We start from the raw sequence: 17,984 nt of genomic DNA, 5'->3' as shown, positions 1-17,984 counted from the left end.
GAAGATGTCACAACCATTACCATGGGAAAGAGGAAATGAGACACACACACACACACACACACACTCCATGAGACATACACATGCCTGCTAATGTGGCCAGCAGGAGGTGCAGAAGTAACTTCAAAAGCACCTCTGGGAGCCCCAAGATCTCAGACCCACACTTTATTACACTCTAATCTGAGACAAAGACAGGTCATCATCTGACTTTTAAAATTTCACAGTACCCAGTTTCAAAACCATCTACTAAGTGGAAAAAAAATGGCACGCCACTCCAGTACTCTTGCCTGGAAAATCCCATGGACGGAGGAACCTGGTGGGCTGCAGTCCGTGGGGTCGCTGAGGGTCAGACACAACTGAGCGACTTCACTTTCACTTTTCACTTTCATGCATTGGAGAAGGAAATGGCAACCCACTCCAGTGTTCTTGCCTGGAGAATCCCAGGCACGGGGGAGCCTGGTGGGCTGCCGTCTATGGGGTCGCACAGAGTCGGACATGACTGAAGTGACTTAGCAGCAGCAGCAGCAACGCTATCTAACGTGAACCATTCTTTTCCATCTTATTTAGGAGCTTCACGCAATGGAATACGATGCGATACCAAACGCCTGATGCAGTCATCAACAGAGCAATCTGTAACACAGCAATAAGAAGGGAATGTATAATGCCAAGAAGTGGGAGTAAGTGAATCAGCTATGCACCACAAAACTGATTCATCACAAAACCTTTTAGTCTTGGCTCAGGCCCCATCAGTGAGCAATCTGGGTGGGGCTCAAAGGCCTCCAAATTTTCCATGGCCAGTAGGATTGATTCATCAGTATCAGCCCTTAAGAAGAATCACATCACCCTCCTGATGTTAAATAAAGCTTCAGGCATAAGATGACCTGTGTTCCTGAGTCTCACATTCAATTATGTTAATTATTGGTTTTCTCCTTAGATTTGCTAGGAAGTGGATGTTAATCTTTACAGAGTTGGATTTTTTTAAATTTATTTACTGCCTTTGAATGTAATCAAACCTTCTTGTGCACACACATCTGTATCCCAAAAGGCAGACATGATCATTACATACTCAGGTTCACAGTAATGAATGTTTGGGACAACAATTAGCTGTAATGTATTCATCAATAAATGAGGGGAGCTCTGCCCCAACAAGTCCCATGCTCACCACAGATAAAGAGTGTGATGCCCTTATCAATATGCAAACTCTAGATTAAAAAGCACACAGAGAAGCATGTAGCATCTAGTCCCAGGTCACTTTTACAATGTCCTCTGATTTCTTCCTTCTGAATTACTCTTACACCAATTTCAGTTGGTAGGAAAATATTCTTATCTTTGAAATCTGGACCAAAATAGGTCACCAAGCTTTCACTCCCTCTTTTGTCAGTCTCTTCTGGAAGCAATTCAGAGGGCTCCCCCTCTCATACACAGAAGACTCTGGCAGGGCACTCACAGTGTCTGGCAGCGGCCTCAGAAAATAATACGTTTTAAAAACAGGTTTAGAAAGAAACCACCAGATTCCTGCTGGGAATCTCTCATGATTGTTGGAACAACCATCTTGGAACACATCTCCTTGTCTCCTCCATGCCTCCCCTGGTCTTACCTAGCACTAATCAAGATTAGAGCGGCACAGCAGAAACCCAGTGCCTTCACAGCTAAAGTCCTGGACTGCTTGAATTTAGGGTAAGCCTCAGAAATAGAACTATGATACAGGCTTGTATGTGCTCTACAAACACACCATTTTTCTAGGGAGGTCCAGCTCACACCCCACCTCCTTCACAACCACTGTTAGAGAGAGAGCAATGTGACAGCTGTCACAGAGCGAGCACACTCCCCTCAGGTACAATGCTAAGATGGAAGAGGCCGCCCTGTGTTACAGCTTGCCCCTCCCCACCCCCGAATATAAATCTTAGTACACACAGTGCTAAAACACAGAGAATCTAGAGCAGTCCAACAGTGCCTACTAATTACATATTTTGCAATGCCTTATTAAATATTTTTCACAGATGAAATAACCTGCCTGCACACATAAATTTAAATATCTATATAATATCCTAACAGTAATAAGTAAAATTCAAAGAAATAATAAATTATGCTTTAAAATATGTAAATGTCCCAGTGTAGTGGCTCTAGAATACAAAATGAAGACAAGGGATGCTTGCTTCTAAATGTGGTCATCACGAATGCAAACAATACCAATGTAGACAAATAGAGGTGAGCTTATTAGCAACTTGGGCTTCCCTGGTGGCTCAGTGGTAAAGAATCTGCCTGCAATGCAGGAGACACAGGAAGTTGCGGGTTTGATCCCTGGGTCGGAAAGATCCCCTGGAGAAGGAAATGGCAACTTACTCCAGTATTTTTGCCTGGGAAATCCCATGGACAGCAGAGCCTGGAGGGCTACAGTCCATGGGGTTGCAAGAGTTGGACACGACTCAGGGACTAAACCACCATCCATTAGCAACGTAAATATCACAACTAGTGTTTTGTTAGTACTGGTGATGGGACCTTTGAAAATGATGAACAACTCTTGGTAAAATTTTAAATAAAACAACATAGAATCTTCCCTTGATTTACAAGTAATTTCACTCCTGGAAAATATACTCTATGTAAAAACCATATAAAATACTTGTAGATCAGTCGGTAAAGAATCCACCTGCAATGCAGAAGACCTGGGTTTGATTCCTGGGTGGGGAAGATGCCCTGGAGAAGGAAATGGCAGTCCACTCCAGTATTGTTGCCTGGAGTAATCCCACGGACAGAGGAGCCTGGCGGGTTACAACCTACGGGGTCGCAAGAGTCGGACACGACTGAGCAACTAAGCACACACAGCAGGCTTAAATTACAAGAAACAAAATTTTCACCTACGTAGGCATCAATGACAGTACCGGAAAGTTGTACAGTGTGTGAGGCAATGCTTTGTTACATGGAACTCTCCTGTCATCCTGTCTTTGGTCAGCAGAATGCGGACTGAAGGGACAAGCTACCAGTTCTGAGCCGAGCCTTAAGAGGCATCACGTGTTCCCACTTACCTTTCTTGTATTTCAGCTGTCTCCATGCAGAAATACGAACTGACAGCCAATTATTCCAAGGAGGATTAAAAGCCTGAACCTAACCTGCAACTTGGAGAAAACCCAACAAAGGTCAACCTAGATCAGCCAGCGCTCAGTCAATCTACAGATGCATGGGTGAAAAATGATTATTACTTTCAGTTACTAACTTTTAGAGTGGCTGGTAAGGCAGCGTGACTTAGTAATAAATGTCTGGCACATACTTGTCCACCTAGCACAGGGGAGGCAAAGAGGGTTAAAACAGAAATAGAAACGTCAATAAGAAACTTGTGATGTTGGACAGAATGTGGAAGGAAGACTGGGTGGAACCCAGGGAACCGGCGGAAGCTAACTGGTGCTATATAAACACAGTGCTGCTCACTGGCTGTAGGGGCCACTGGGTATGGGGAGAGCCCTGCAATAAACCACGCCGATGCCAGTCTCATGAGCTCTCTCCCCTGCAACCACCCTGAAGGACAGAATAGGCAAGTCTGCCATAATCTGACAAATTCACGTAAAGCAGGCAGAGACATGATGAGGACCGAATAAGGCCCATGGCTGTCACAAATAAAATCCCTGTCCTCAAAACTCAAGTTAAGGGGTTCCTTTATCCTTTCAGATTACAAACACAGATATCATTAAATAATCAGTAGGCCCACAGAAAGCCCATAAGTATTTCATTTTTGCCAACATTTTTGCCTTCAGAGAACTTGATATCTTCTATAAACCTCTCTATCATTTACACATTTTAAAAATTAATTAAATGTATCTATCATTCTATCTACTTACTAACCTTCTGAATTTTTAGGGCTGTTATTCAATGATAAATAAAAGAAATAGTGAGCTTTAAAAACTGTATATAATCACAGGCAATGATTACAGGTTCAAATGGGCTAAAGACTCATTTTAAATAATTCATATATATTTTTTAAGATCTTCAGATAACACTGCATGACTCTGTAAAGTTTCTAGAATCTTTACAAAAAAACTGACTAAGCCTATACTAGCCAAGGGAGTGAAGAAAATACAATTAGATACAAGAATCACAGGGTTCACAAAATAAAAACAAAGCAGTGATTGTAAAATTGTACGTAACTATGCAATAAATTTGACAACCTGGCTAAAATTGACAATTTTTTTTTAAGGCTGCTTACCAAAACTGACACAAGAAGAAATAGAAATTCTAAAATTCTAGAGCCTTTATCTATTGAAAATAAATGATTTTGTAATTAATCAGAGGCTTAAGAGCAGAAGATGAAGTTCCATACACGTTCAATTTCAGCAAGTTAGAAACAGAAGGAAGCTTACAGAATCCGGTATGAGTAGCTGTCAAATGGCAGAACCTCTCTATCATCTACTTGGGGGATGTAGACCTCGGGCAGAGCTGCCCTGCGGCCAGCAGTGTGGAGCAAGCCTTCTCTGACTCCAGCACACTGTAGACTGGACGTCTGGGAGTCTAGAGTCAGCATTCTGGCACAGCCGTGACATTCTAAGGTACTTCGGCAGTTGTAAGGCTCTGTCAAGCACTGTCTCTGATGGTGGGCATGAAAAAACAAGGCATCTGGGCAGGTTAGGGAGAGTTGGGGCTTCCCTGGTGACTCAGGCAGTAAAGAATCTGCCTGCAATGAGGGAGACCTGGGTTTGATCCCTGGGGAAGGGAATGGCAACCCACTCCAGTATTCTTCCTGAAGAATCCCATGGACAGAGGAGCCTGGTAGGCTATAGTCCATGGGGTCACAAAGAGTCGGATATGACTGAGCAACTAACACTTAAGGGAGAGCTATGTTAAGCACCTCCAAAGGACTGAAATCAGAACAGCAGAAGTGGGTTATGACTAAAATGGACATCCAAGGAGCTTCTGGGGCACAATCTCCTCCATGATCTGGGTTTTGTTTAAAAACATGTGCTCAGTTTATAAAAATCAATTCAGCCATACCCTTCTAAAAAGCACACTTTTCTGTGTATTATACTTCAATTTAAAAAAGATTTTTTAATAATTAAAAATATTTTTAGCCCCTATGTGTACAGGGCCAGGAGTTACAAAGATCCCAAAGTTTTGGGCTCTTGCCTTGAAGTTCAAGGGACTCAGAGTCTAGGAACTCCTGAGTTAAGGGACTCAGCTCCAGTGGAGGGGCCACGGTGACACAGGATGAGAAGCACTCATGTTGTATGGCTGCAAGGGGACTGGGAGAGGCAGAGAAAGGGGCCCTAACTCTGCTGTGGAGGGTCATGACACGTGATTTTTAGGCTGAGGCTTGGAGGACAGGTAGGAGCCTTTGCCATGAACCAATGTGCGGATGTTCAGAGTTGGGGGAGGCAAGATGGTGGGAGGGAGGGCATGCCAGGTCCACAAGAAGAGAAGATAAAAAAAGTGCTGACCTTCAGGCCCATCAAATACACAGTCACAGTAGAGAATGAAGATCAAGCCAGTCAATCCTTAAGGAAATCAACCCTGAACATTCATTGGAAGGACTGATGCTGAAGCTCTGATAATTTGGCCACCTGATGCAAAGAGCTGACTCATTGGAAAAGACCCTGATGCTGGGAAAGACTGAGGGCAGGAGGAGAAGGGGATGACAGAGGATAAGGTGGTTGGATGGCATCACCAATTCCATGGAAATGAGTTTCAACAAACCCTGGGAGATGGTGAAGGGCAGAGAAGCCTGGCGTGCTGCTGTCTGTGGGGTCGCAAAGAGTCAGACATGACTGAGCGACTGAACAACAACAGTAGAAAGAATAATGTTCCTCAAAGTAAAATGTGCAGCCAGTTAATCTAGCTTATGACAGCTACTGGACACATAAGAGTTACTGATAACAAGGGTGGAGGGAGGTGGGAGGGACTCAGCTTTAACAACCTAGGTCAGCAACCCGGAGTCCTTCTCACAGGCTACTGTATCGAACATTGATAGGTTTGTGCCTTTGTTCTCTCAAAATGAAAACTGCTTTATACAGTACCAAACTAACTTATGTTCTCAAAACTTTGATTATCTTACTGGTATTATGAACTGGAAAGACATTCACAGGAAAAACCAGCATGGCTTCCTACCACTTAAACATCGGGACATATTTATATTTATTTAGATGAGAAATAGCATCACAGGGACATCTTGAAATTAACCTTTACCACCTTTACTGATGCCTTAATTACAAAAGGTAATATGTGTCTATTGCTGAAAACTCAAAATGATTGAGAAATATATCAAGTAAAAGTGTCAGATCCTCTCCATCTTTTTCCCCAAAGATAACAGTTTGATCTCTTTATCCTTCCAGACTTTTTAACATACCTTAATTTTTTAATAGTGACATGCTGCATATTCTGGCTAATATTAATAAATTCTATATTTTTAACTAAAACATAATTTCAAAAATAGTTCCAATAACATCGGTTCACCTCAGTTGTTGCACTGGCAGTGTAGTGTTTCACTATTTAAATGCACCATAATTGACGTGATCATCCTCTGATGCGCATTTAAGTTGTTTACAGCTTTTCACTCTTGTAAGTAATGATGCCATAAACAGCGTTACAAAAATGAGAAGATTTATCTGAACATTCTGATACCATGAAGTATGTCTGAAAGGGAAGGACTAAAATGTCTCCCAGGAAAGGACTCATCCCAAGCAAAAGGCAATTTCAGATCCACTGTTTATAATCTAGGACAATGGGCTGTCATCAGCGGGGGACGAGAGAATGTGAGCACAGGACACGGTGTCACTGGGAGTGTCCGCTTGCCAGCCATGTGCTTTCACATACTCTCTAAACTCCCCAGGGACAGCGAGAGTACCTGGCGGAACCAGCGGATGCTGGGATGCTGGAGCCAGGGCATCCTGGGCACAGGGAGGCGGCTCTGGCAATGCTGCAGTGATGTTGCTGCAGGGCACTAGGGATGAGGACCGAAGGAGTGTCCCCAAGGATGCAAAGAAACAGTGAGAAATCTTTAAAGGAGGCTGGGAATCCACAACAGGGGGGAGGAACAGGACCAGAGAAATGGCTGTAGATGTTATTGTGGGTCTATAATTCTACCCTCACACTGACGTGGCCCACAGGAAACCCAGGCCGCAGATTCAATTGGATACTTCAAAAAATAATAATATTTATACTTAAATTACTTGTGTGTTCAATGCAGCTCATACTGTATTTAATGGGTGTAAACTGGGGCAATGCTGTCACATGTTGAAAATAAGAATATGAGGGCAAATTTGAGAATGGCTCCAAGGAATCACTGGACAGTCACTTCTTAAACACAAACACACATAAGCAGAAAAAGTGGCATGAAGAAAAAAATGGTATGCTTAGAACTACTAAAAAAAAAAAGTAATATTAAGATGAGTACATCTTAAATCAGGCTGTGAAACTGAAAGTCACTCAGTCGGTGTCTGACTCTTTGTGACCCCATGGACTATACAGTCCATGGAATTCTCCAGGCCAGAATATTGGAGTGGGTAGCCTTCCCCTTCTCCAGGGTACCTTCCCAACCCAGGGATCAGACCAGGCTCTCCCACCTTGCAGGCAGATTCCTTACCAGGTGAGCCACAAGGGAAGCCCAAGAATACTGGAGTGGGTAGCCTATCCCTTCTCCGGCAGATCCGCTAGTCAGAGCCTGATGTGACAAAGTGGGTCACCTTCTCTACCTACTGCCAAAATGCGCGGCTGTTCCTTGCTGCAGAGGCCCCAGTGCTGTGTGACTCATCTGGGTAATTGAGAGCAAAGAACAACATCTCAGATACTTCTCTTAGAAAAACTGCAACCCTCCAAGATGACTATTTATCTTGGGTGAACCTGCAGATTTTAAAACCTGAATAGTGGAGGAGATACCCACCTAAAACAGCTGCTGGTGGTCCTGGTTTTCCCGAAAGGCAGACGTGGAATTTTGAGACCCTGGTTCAGCAACTGCAAGAGCAGCGATGGGGAAGAGAAGGTGACTGAAGGATAGGAGACCTAAGACTAGTTTCTTCCAAAGCTCCCGGTGCTTAGTCAAAGATATGGTTACACCTTCTGGTCATAACCAGGTGAAGACAGTCAGGGAATAGTGCAAAGAACACTGAATTTGGTTCAGTCAGTTATAAGCTATAGGTAAATCACAAATTCTCTGAGTAATGCAAGGTCCTAGGGTCATTATGAAGACAAAATATAATACTCCCGATGTCCATGTTATATACAAACGTGCGTGGGTTACCAGGACACACAACGTAATGGCAAGGTCCAATGTGAAGGGAAAACGGGGCATGCTTTGTTCAAGGAATTTTAAAAGGTGAGGGCAGAGCATAAATCAAACAAAAGACCCTTCCTAGGACTTCCCAGGTGGCTCTGCTGCTACTACTGCTAAGTCACTTCAGTCGTGTCTGACTCTGTGTGACCCAATGGACGGCAGCCCACCAGGTGGCTCTAGTGGTAAAGAATACGCTTGCCAATGCAGGAGACACAGGAGACGTGGGTTCAATCCCTGGGTTGGGAAGATCCCCTGGAGAAGGAAGTGGTAACCCCCTCCAGTATTCTTGCCTGGAAAATCCCATGGATGGAGGAGCCTGGCAGGCTACAGTAGATGGGGTCACAAAAGAGTTGGACATGCTTAAGCACACACACACATACACACACACGCACAAGTGTGAGACCCTGTTGTGACTACATACACCACAGGCCCATGAACCAGCCTCAGGAGTCACTGCTCACCAGATGGGTGCCCTGCTGTAACTGCATAGGTGAGTCTCCAGAGTACCCTGCATTTGGTCAATAGTCCAGAAACATTCAGGATTGCATTGCAATAAAAGTAAGTAGGATTTCATATATTTAAAAGGACCCTTTCATTTTATAAGACAAACATTGGGAGAAGAGAAAAGGTACCTTTTATTGTATACTGCCTACAAGGTAGGAGCTTTATGTATATTTTTCCTATTTAACCTCCACACACAACCTTAAAAAGTAGATATAAAAATCATCTTTTCACAGCTCAAGAAATTAAGGCTCTGAGAGGTTAAGAAACTTGTCTATGATTACACCATTTTTCTCAAACAGCTCATTAATTCATCTGATAATGTTTACTGAGCTCCTTCTAGGGAGAAAACAGGAAGACAAAACAACCACCTCGCCCCAGTCCTGTCCATGGATTCTTGGAGTTTAACAACTTAGTCAGGAGAGAGAGCTATTCATGAAAGAATCTCATTTTTTTTTTTAAAAGGAAATGTAAAATTAATGAACTTTATAAACAGAGTTGCCAGATTTAGCAAATAAAAATACAGAATGCCTAGATAAATTGAAATTTCATATAAATAATAAATAATGCTTTAATATGTCTCATGCAATATTTGAGACATTTATGTTAAAAATTAATTGAAATTTAACTGAGCATGCTCTTTTTCTCTGACAATCTTATGGAGAAGGAAAAGTACACTGTGATTGGGGAGGGCATTTTAACCTCACAAAAGAGGTTCAGGAGGCTTCTCCAGAAAGGGAAGATTGGACTGAAACCTAAATAACACCAGGCATTAATGTGAGGAAGGCAGGCTGGAGCAAGTGATGAGCTTGCCGTGGCAGGAGAAGACTGATGTTTGAAGGCTGCTAGGATGGGAGAGGTTCGGGGGTTAGGTAACCCGAGGTTACGGAAGTGAGCTGGGGCCAGACCACCCAGAGCCTTACAGACTTTGAAGGCCAAGGTTTTCAGTCTTTATGCCAGTAGACAGACCTGTCTATGTCACGCTCCCTCTGCCTACGCCCGTCTGTCTCCACAGAGTCCTTCCCAAACACAGACTTCACTCTGCCTCTGCCTCTTACCAAAGAAGCCAGCCATCTTGAAACCTGCCTTGCCAAGCTAGAATGTGATCCCTCTGAGAGTTTCAAGCAGACATTCCATCAGTACCAAACAGAAAAACACAGCTTAGAGAGCCCACGTGTTCTGGGTCCCTGCTGCATGGCCAAGTACTATTTCAAGTGTTCCTGCAACTGTGGTCCCCAGACGACAGCATCCAACCCATGGGACAGAACCTGAGAAACTGCACACTCTGGGCCACACAGGAAACCACGCATTTGGGACGCCTGGGATGGGGTTCAGAAATCTCCACCTGGACAAGCAACCTGGGGGAGCACATGACTATTCAAGAATTCTGATCTATTAGACTCTTCTAGGATTTCTAGTTCACAGGGTTTTCAAAGAATAGTAAATGACAGGAGAAAGCACTCTAACTTGTCATAAATCTCATTGTGCTCTTAAATTATAAGAGGGCCTGAGTGCTATACAAAGACTAAAACCCATCAATACAGTTTACAGTGTCTGGTCTAAATCATTTGTATCACCTACTGTCCACAGGAAAAGATACAGCAGGCACGGTGCGCTTTAGGTGGTCAAGAGAAAACATTTAAAGTGTCATATTAAAGCGAACTCAATATTCACTTTACATTAAACTGAGATTATTATTTTTCAACTCTGGTCTTTTTAAAATGTTTTAACTCATACCCCTCATGGCATAATACAAAATCTAACAGACTAATTACAAATACACAGCCATGGTCCCATGTAAAATTGCAATGAGTTAATTAAAAAAAATCTCTTATATTCTATTTATAAGAAAAGTTCAAATTTAAAATATTATGTATTATATATTTCTTATATTTTATGGAGGGAAAGAACATTAGAATCAGAAAGGACCAAACCATCCAATCCAGCCCTCTTAGTTCATCTCATTTTGTTTACTTCTTTCCAGGGAAACCACTTGATATATAATGGCTACCAACCTTTCCTAATTACAAGGGGTGTTTCAGATAAACTATATAGTGTCTTTATATCCTCATTCCAGCAAGAATTAAAACAGTAACTTCATCCCCCCTCGTTATTTCAGCTATGTCAAAAAAAAAAGAAGCTTCCAATTTTATCCACTGCAACATTTTACACTAGCTACTCAACAGAGATGGAATTTAAAAAGTAAAACTCTAATTAATTTCGCAACGTTGTACCAAAGCTGCATGGAGTTGATGGAGGGGGGCTGCCTCTCCTAGGTTTACAGACTTTATCGAAATGATGAGTTTGTGTTAAATGAATAATGGTATCCATGTCATAAGCCATGGCTCAGACAGAAACCTCAGCAACATGGAACCAAGAAGCAGTGATGATCATAGATTTTCTCCTGATACAGCTGCATAGAATTAAAAGGACATTTTAACTTTTACTCTTCACGGGAATCTACCATCATGCATGAGTAACATGAATAGCAACATAGTGACCTGATTCGGAAGGCATTCTGACACATCAGATACTTTTATTCATGAAACATGTCATCAAGAAGTCTACCTCAGAATAAGAGCTAACACCCCTAATTACAGGAAATGGATTTTCTGGTACTTGTGGTCAGGTAATATACTGCACATTTTGATGTCTTCTGCAGTAATTGCCTGTGGAAACTACATTCTGTTTTCTGAGGGACCTTCCACACTTACAGAATATGACAGTATCAATAATGACTAGGATTTTTACCTAAAAGCTCCTAGGCTAGTGTGCTGCTCAGACCCAATGCTACTTTCAAATGTCATTGGGTCATGAAAAATAAATTTAATTTCTCCACTACATCATCAAAACACTCAGATGCAATCCAGAGCTTTCCCTCCCCTGCCCCCCTCCTCCAGACAGCCAGCAGCTAATGGCATTTGATTTTATATTAGACTGCTAGGACAAGTCTATTGTCTGCATTTGCTGACACTGAAGGCCAAATTTCATTAAAGGAACAGTGCCGGAGGAAGTCGCCAGACTTTTTTTAAAAATATGTTTTCTCTTTCCTTAAAGGGATTTTGTTTTATAATATTTGCCATGCATACAGAATACGTACGTCCAGAACTCTGAGACGCTCTCTTTTGTCCTCAAAACAACTTTTTAATAAGAGCTAGTCTCAGCTATTTTTCACATTTCTCAAACACGGAGGATGAACCCAAAAGGGTAAGTCACCTGCCCATAACATAAGGTGGTGACATAACACAATACTTGGGGGAAATGAGACTAGGACCTTTAACTCTCTTCTCTTTAATAACTACGTTCCCTCCTTTCTCCCGTTAACCCAAATCCATCACTCCCTTCATTCATTTTGCCACACATCCTGCCAATGTGGGCTCATCCAGGAAAGCCGGTAGAAAAATCTTTGCCATTAGGTTTCCAGAAAGTGGGGTCCTTTTTTTGTTGCTGTTGTTAATACGTAGAATGAAATGTGGATTGGCCTTTTTATTCTCTACCAGAGAATGCACTTGGAATGCACTTGGAATACGGTTTTCAACACATTTTTAGGAAGAATGTGGGCACATTGTTTTGCAAGCCTTTCTCAAGCTCCACTTAGAGGCCGGGCCTCCTAACAAAACTCCTGAAGAACGGTGAAGGAATGGATCAGCGCTACAGAATCCGAAGAACCTCAACATCAAAGCTTTCACAGGAAAACTGGCCGTGAGCACGAGGCCTTTCGGAACTGACCACTGAAAATGAGCGGATGCCGGATTAATACCCAATTCTCCCCCAGGGTTAAGGATAGCAACGGAACTGAAGCAACTTTCCTTCTCGCCCTGTCAGTCGGTTAAGAATGAAGGGAGGAGGCCCAGAGTAGGAGGAGACCGTCAGGGAATCCCTGTCGCAGCGCCTTAAAAGACGCTCCATCTTCTCGGTCCCCGGGGAGCTTCCGGCCTCTGCGGCGCCTCGGCTGCACTGCGGTGCACTGCGGAGCCGCCGGCCGGCCCGCGGCCGGGGCCCTGCGGGGCTTCCCTCGCCGCCCGCCCCCGCCGCAGTCCGCCTGTCCTCGCCTCCGCCCGCGCCTCCCCTAGTCGCCGCGCCCCGCGCCGGGGCCGCCGCAGGACATCCATCCTCCGAGAGCCTTTGACGCACACACGCGCGCTCCCAGACGGAGACTCCGCCGCCTCCCGCATCCCCAGCCCTCGCCCCCGCTCGCGGGCCCGCATTTGCATCACTAACGCACGCAGCCAGTGACGCGAGCGCCCTCCATCCCCCTCCACCTCCCCCGCTCCGCCGCCCCGACTCCCCCACCCCGGCTCGGGCCGTCCGGCGGCACCTCCAGCCCGTGTGACTCAGCCCCTCCCTCTCCGTCCCCGCGCGCCGGGCGCCGCGGGTCCCCGCACGCCCACACGAAGGCTCTGGGTTGAGCATCTGAGGCTGGGTGCCCGCTGCCCCCAGCCAAGTTCATCACCGTATTTCGTAGTCCTGGTGGGCCCAGCCCCAGGCTGTCCCTTCGGCACGCTGGAGGAAAGTCTTCCCAGTTCTAGAACCCAGAAGCGGGGGGGGGCGGGGGGGGGGAAGAGCCCGCCAAGAGAAAGGGTCACTGAGGTGGAGGAATCGCCTCCACCGCCCTTCTCAGCACCTGAAATCATTTCGGTAGTTTATTTAAAGGTGACGGCCCCTCTCCCCGCGGAGCTTCACACCAGTGGAGCTCTCTCGCCGCGCCTGGCACACAGTAGGCGCTCAGTAGGTTTTTACTAAATGAAGGCACAGTGTGGTTAAGCGCAGACACACACAGCCCCGCGGGGTTCCGGGCTCTCCAGCCCTCGCTAGTTCTCGTGCGGACACTAGACTAGACGGGGGCTTCGAAGATCTGGGGAGCGGGGAACAGTCCTTACATCTCAGGTGTTTCTTTTAGGCTTCCGCAGCGCCCACTGCGGCTGCCTCTGATCTCCCGCCGCCCGCCCGTCTGCAAAGGGATTCCCGGCTAAAAAGTTGAGCCCAAGGCTGGGTTGCGGCACAGGGGTACCGGCGAGGCGCAGTCGGACACCCGGCCAGGGTTTCGTAGCTGCTCATTTTAAATCCGCCTCCTCCTGCCCATCGAATCACAAAAGCAAAGGATAGTAGAGGTCCCTGCAGAACGAGGGCGCGGCCCCCGCAACCGCCGCAGCTGCCCACCTACCTCCGTCGAGAATCCGGGATAAAGCGCGCCCGCTTCCCCCAGACCAAGCCCAGGCAACCGGGGGTCACTCTATCTGCTTTACCCCTACTTCCTCGGTCCTGCTCCTACAAAGGTATCCGGCCGGCCGGGCAGCACCTCGCACCTGCAACCACCTCCCCGTGGGCGGGTGGGGCAAAGTTGCTTTTTCTAAAAGGCCACGAAAAGTTCCCCAGGCTGCAGCGCCCGGCCTGCTGGTCCCGGAGGGACAAGAAGTAGCGGCGGGAAAATCCGCCCCCGCTGCCAGGGTCCCCTACTCACCGCGCCAGCCGCCGGACACCCACTTCCTAGGACAGAGTCAAGCCTTCAGCCTTCAGCCTCGCTCCTCCGGGGCGTCTCCGTCTGCCGCGCTCTCCCGCAGCGCGCGGAGTGGCGACTCCTCGGAGCGGCGACTCCTCGGAGTGGGTCAGCCACGAGAGGCGGGGCGGGTGAGCGGCTCGGGGCTCGCAAGCTGCGATCCTCCTCCTCCTCCTCCGCCGCCTCGCCTCCGCCCCCCGGTGCTGCAGTGCCGGGCGGCGGCGTGGCGAGAGTACGAGCGGCGCGCGAGGAGGGAGTCACGGCGCGCGGGGGAGGCGGCAGCCGCGCACGACTAGCTGCGGGGCGGGCCAGCGCGCTCCGGGAAGTCGGCGTCTTGGGCGCTGTGGCGGCGGCGCGGGATGGGGCGGGTAGGGTCACCCCCAAGTCGCAGGTACTTTTGGAGAAGTCAGGGCTCCGAGTTCGCAGTAGGAGGGTGAAAAGGGACCCATTCTTTAATTAGTCACTGCGTGTGACGGTGCGTTGCGCACCTGGGGGCGGCGCCCGGAGTCTGTCCGGTGGGACCACAGGGAATCCCGAGTGCGGGAGCCCGCGGGTGCCTAGCGGGGAAAGGCGCACCTCCTGTTTCTGGGGCCTGGGGGCTGACCTGTTTAACTTTGACTCGGCTTCCCCGGGAGCCACCAGGCCGGGATAGGTGCCCCCACCTCCCCATCCCCCACGCTGACATACAAGTGGAGGCGAATCTTGGGCGCAGCAGGAGCAGACGGGGAGGGGGGAAACTTTGCCAGTTGCCTAGGGTCACCCCAATGCCAGGTAGGGCCAGACAGCCGGACTCACAGGCAGACATCTGAAATGGCCTTTGGGGGGGAAGCTACCTAATATTTTTTTTTTTAATTGTTTTAACAGCCAAGGGAATTTTGTTAGTATTTTCAGTAACATTTCGCCCCTTGACATGCTGGGAACGCCAGCAAGAGTCCCCCCTCATTTCAAAGTGGCGGGGTTCAGCAGCTCCGGAGAAACCTGCCCCGACAAGGCCACACCCAGGGCTGGAGCGGCCACCAATGCAGCGCAAAGGAGGGCGTTGCTTCCCTTGGACCTCCAGCCTCTGCCCCTTCTTCCCCCCCATCTCCGATGCTGCCCGCTAGACGCTGCGGGAAGGGGGGCTTCACCTATTCCCGACCCAACCAGCTCTGGGCTCATACTGAACTAAAGCAGGGTGGGAATCGGCTGCAGAGGCAGGTGCCTTCCCGGTGATCACTCCTCGGGGGAAGGGTGACCTGAAAGGAGACAAAGCACAGTGCTTGTGTAGGCTTCTGTGAGTAGAAGTCACACACACACACACACACACACACACACACACACACACACACACACACAGAGTCTATCTGCCAGTGTGTTCTATTCGTGTAAATGTGCCTGGATGATTGAATGGACGAATGTGTGGATATAAATATAAATACTTCATGAGGGGAAAAAAGGTCTCTGGTACCTAAGGCAGCCTGCGGCCCAGAGAGGGTGATGGGCACAGGAGGCTGTTCACCCTCAGCAGTGCGGTAATGTGAGCGTTTTGCTGGTCTGTGCCACTACGCCTGATAACTATGGAGGGAAGAAAATGCAATCAATCCTTGGCCTGTCGCTTGCCTTTCTCTCCATTTTGGGTACTCTAGAATTTAGGACACGATTCCCGTGTACCATAGAACCTCACCTGCCGCACTGGTCCTGAAAACCTCCCTGGGTCTTGTTTCCGTTAAAGATTTTGCAATTTGCAACCATACGTGCTCCTGAAAAGTAGTCAGGCAACATGAAAGTCGGGGAGCATACTCATTTCATTTCATTTCATGGATCCTTCTGCATTAAATAATTATTTAAGTTAATTATGTAGGCTAAGGGCTTCCCTTGTGGCTCAGCTGGTAAAGAATCCCGTCCTCCAACCCACTATGTGGGAGACCTGGGTTCGATCCTTGGGTTGGGAAGATCCCCTGGAGAAGGGAAAGGCTACCCACTCCAGTATTCAGCCTGGAGAATTACACAGACTGTATAGTCCATGGGTTGCAAAGAGTCAGACAGGACTGAGTGACTTTCACTTTACTTCACTTCATATAGGCTAAGGGGCTTTCCAGGTGGCACTAGTGGTAAAGAACCTGCCTGCCAATGCAGGTTAAGAGATGCCGTTGGATCCCTGGGTCAGTAAGATCCCTGGAGAAGGGAATGGCAATCTACTCCATTCTTCTTGCCTGGAGAACCCCATGGACAGAGGAGCCTGGTGGGCTACAGTCCATGGGGCTGCACAGAGTCAGACATGACTGAAGCAACTTAGCATGACATATAGGCTAAAATTATTGTTGTTACCTTCAGAAGGAAAATATATCTCATGAGAGTGCCTATAAATCCAGTATTGGAAATAAAATTGTAAAAATTTAAAAAATCACGTCTTACCCAGATTGCCTATGTATTACATATGTGTGTGTGTGTGCACATGTATAATTTTGAGCTCCCATTTGCAAAATGTACTGGTAATTCATTGGGTTTCCAAGTGGATACCCTGTTGAGGACTTCCCCCCAAATGTTATGGTATATTGGGTTATGTCCCCAGTGACAGAAGTTCAGAAAACTGTGAAACAAACCTTTAAAATGATCAATGTGCTCTGTTATTCTCTCTCCCTTAAATCATTCCTCTGTGCTGTCTATGGAAGATATTTAAAGGAGTGTATAAATTTTTCTTGCTGCTGAATTTTCATGTCTTGATGCACTTGAAGATTACAGCTCCTACAGGAAAATTCCTGAATGTATGTTTGCAGGAAATAGCCAATTTAAGACCAGGTCGTGCTGGAGGATTTTTTCATGTTGTCTCTCTGGAGCACAGCTTGTCTGTTTGGAGCACTCACATGATGGTCTGCAGAGGCTCTTTGGCTTATCCTCATTTTGGGGTCGCACCTAGTGCACCACTTGGCCCCAGGCCTGTTGGATCAGGCACTCAGAACTGTCATCTTCACACCTTCATTATCAAAGACATGTTTCTCTCCTTAAAGCACTTGTCCTGTAGGAACTGATGGAAGGTAAAGTGAACACCTTCCTTGTCCCCAGTGTTCTAAAGTTACTGCTAAGTCGCTTCAGTCGTGTCTGACCCTGAGCGACCCCATGGACTGCAGCCTACCAGGCTCCTCCGTCCATGGGATTTTCCAGGCAAGAGTACTGGAGTGGGGTGCCGTTGCCTTCTCCGTCTAAAGTTACTACACACTTACAAATCAGGAATTGTGTTCCTTCGTGTAGTGGCTGCTTGTGATGCTACAAAGCAAGCTGTTAAAGACACCTAAGGAGATCAAAGATCCATCCTCACGTCTACAAAATGGGCTCAATAAAAATAATTCTTACTCAGCACAGATGCCATATTGATTAAAATTGATAGCATAGTCAAGAAGCACAGTGCATAGCACATGATGGGCACAGAATAGTCCCCTTTCTCCTTTTAGCAACCAGAGTGAGGCTTTCCACAGGCTCTGCCCTGGAGCACTAGCTCTATATGATGGTGCTCCTGCAAGCTCTAGCTTCCAGAATTGGAGTCTAGAGACAGCCTCACACACTCGGTCCAAGGCCACACCTCTGCAGTTCTCCTTACTTTCCTCATCAGGGTCAAAAGCAAGGCATAGACACTTACCCTTCATACCTCCAAAACTCAGAGTTTCCCCAACACTGTATATTTTGAACCTAATATTAATCTCATTAAGCCTTTCAGTTCAGTCGCTCAGTCGTGTCTGACTCTTTGCGACCCCATGGACTGCAGCA

General features: G+C 46.8%; 1 protein-coding gene across 1 annotated transcript in view; it reads right to left on the bottom strand.

Annotated features, from left to right (window-relative positions):
* SV2C (synaptic vesicle glycoprotein 2C) overlaps nucleotides 1-14,467 on the bottom strand; it is a 216,828-nt gene extending 202,361 nt beyond the window's left edge. Inside the window, exon 1 of the mRNA XM_027552910.1 lies at nucleotides 14,208-14,467. The gene's annotated coding sequence lies outside the window, so the exon portion shown is untranslated. The remainder of the gene's footprint in view (nucleotides 1-14,207) is intronic.
* Between the last annotated feature and the right edge of the window lie 3,517 nt (nucleotides 14,468-17,984).

Source organism: Bos indicus x Bos taurus, chromosome 10, assembly GCF_003369695.1.
Source record: "Bos indicus x Bos taurus breed Angus x Brahman F1 hybrid chromosome 10, Bos_hybrid_MaternalHap_v2.0, whole genome shotgun sequence".
In the NCBI taxonomy this organism is placed as follows: domain Eukaryota; kingdom Metazoa; phylum Chordata; class Mammalia; order Artiodactyla; family Bovidae; genus Bos; species Bos indicus x Bos taurus.
This window is presented reverse-complemented; position numbering and strand designations above follow the sequence as displayed.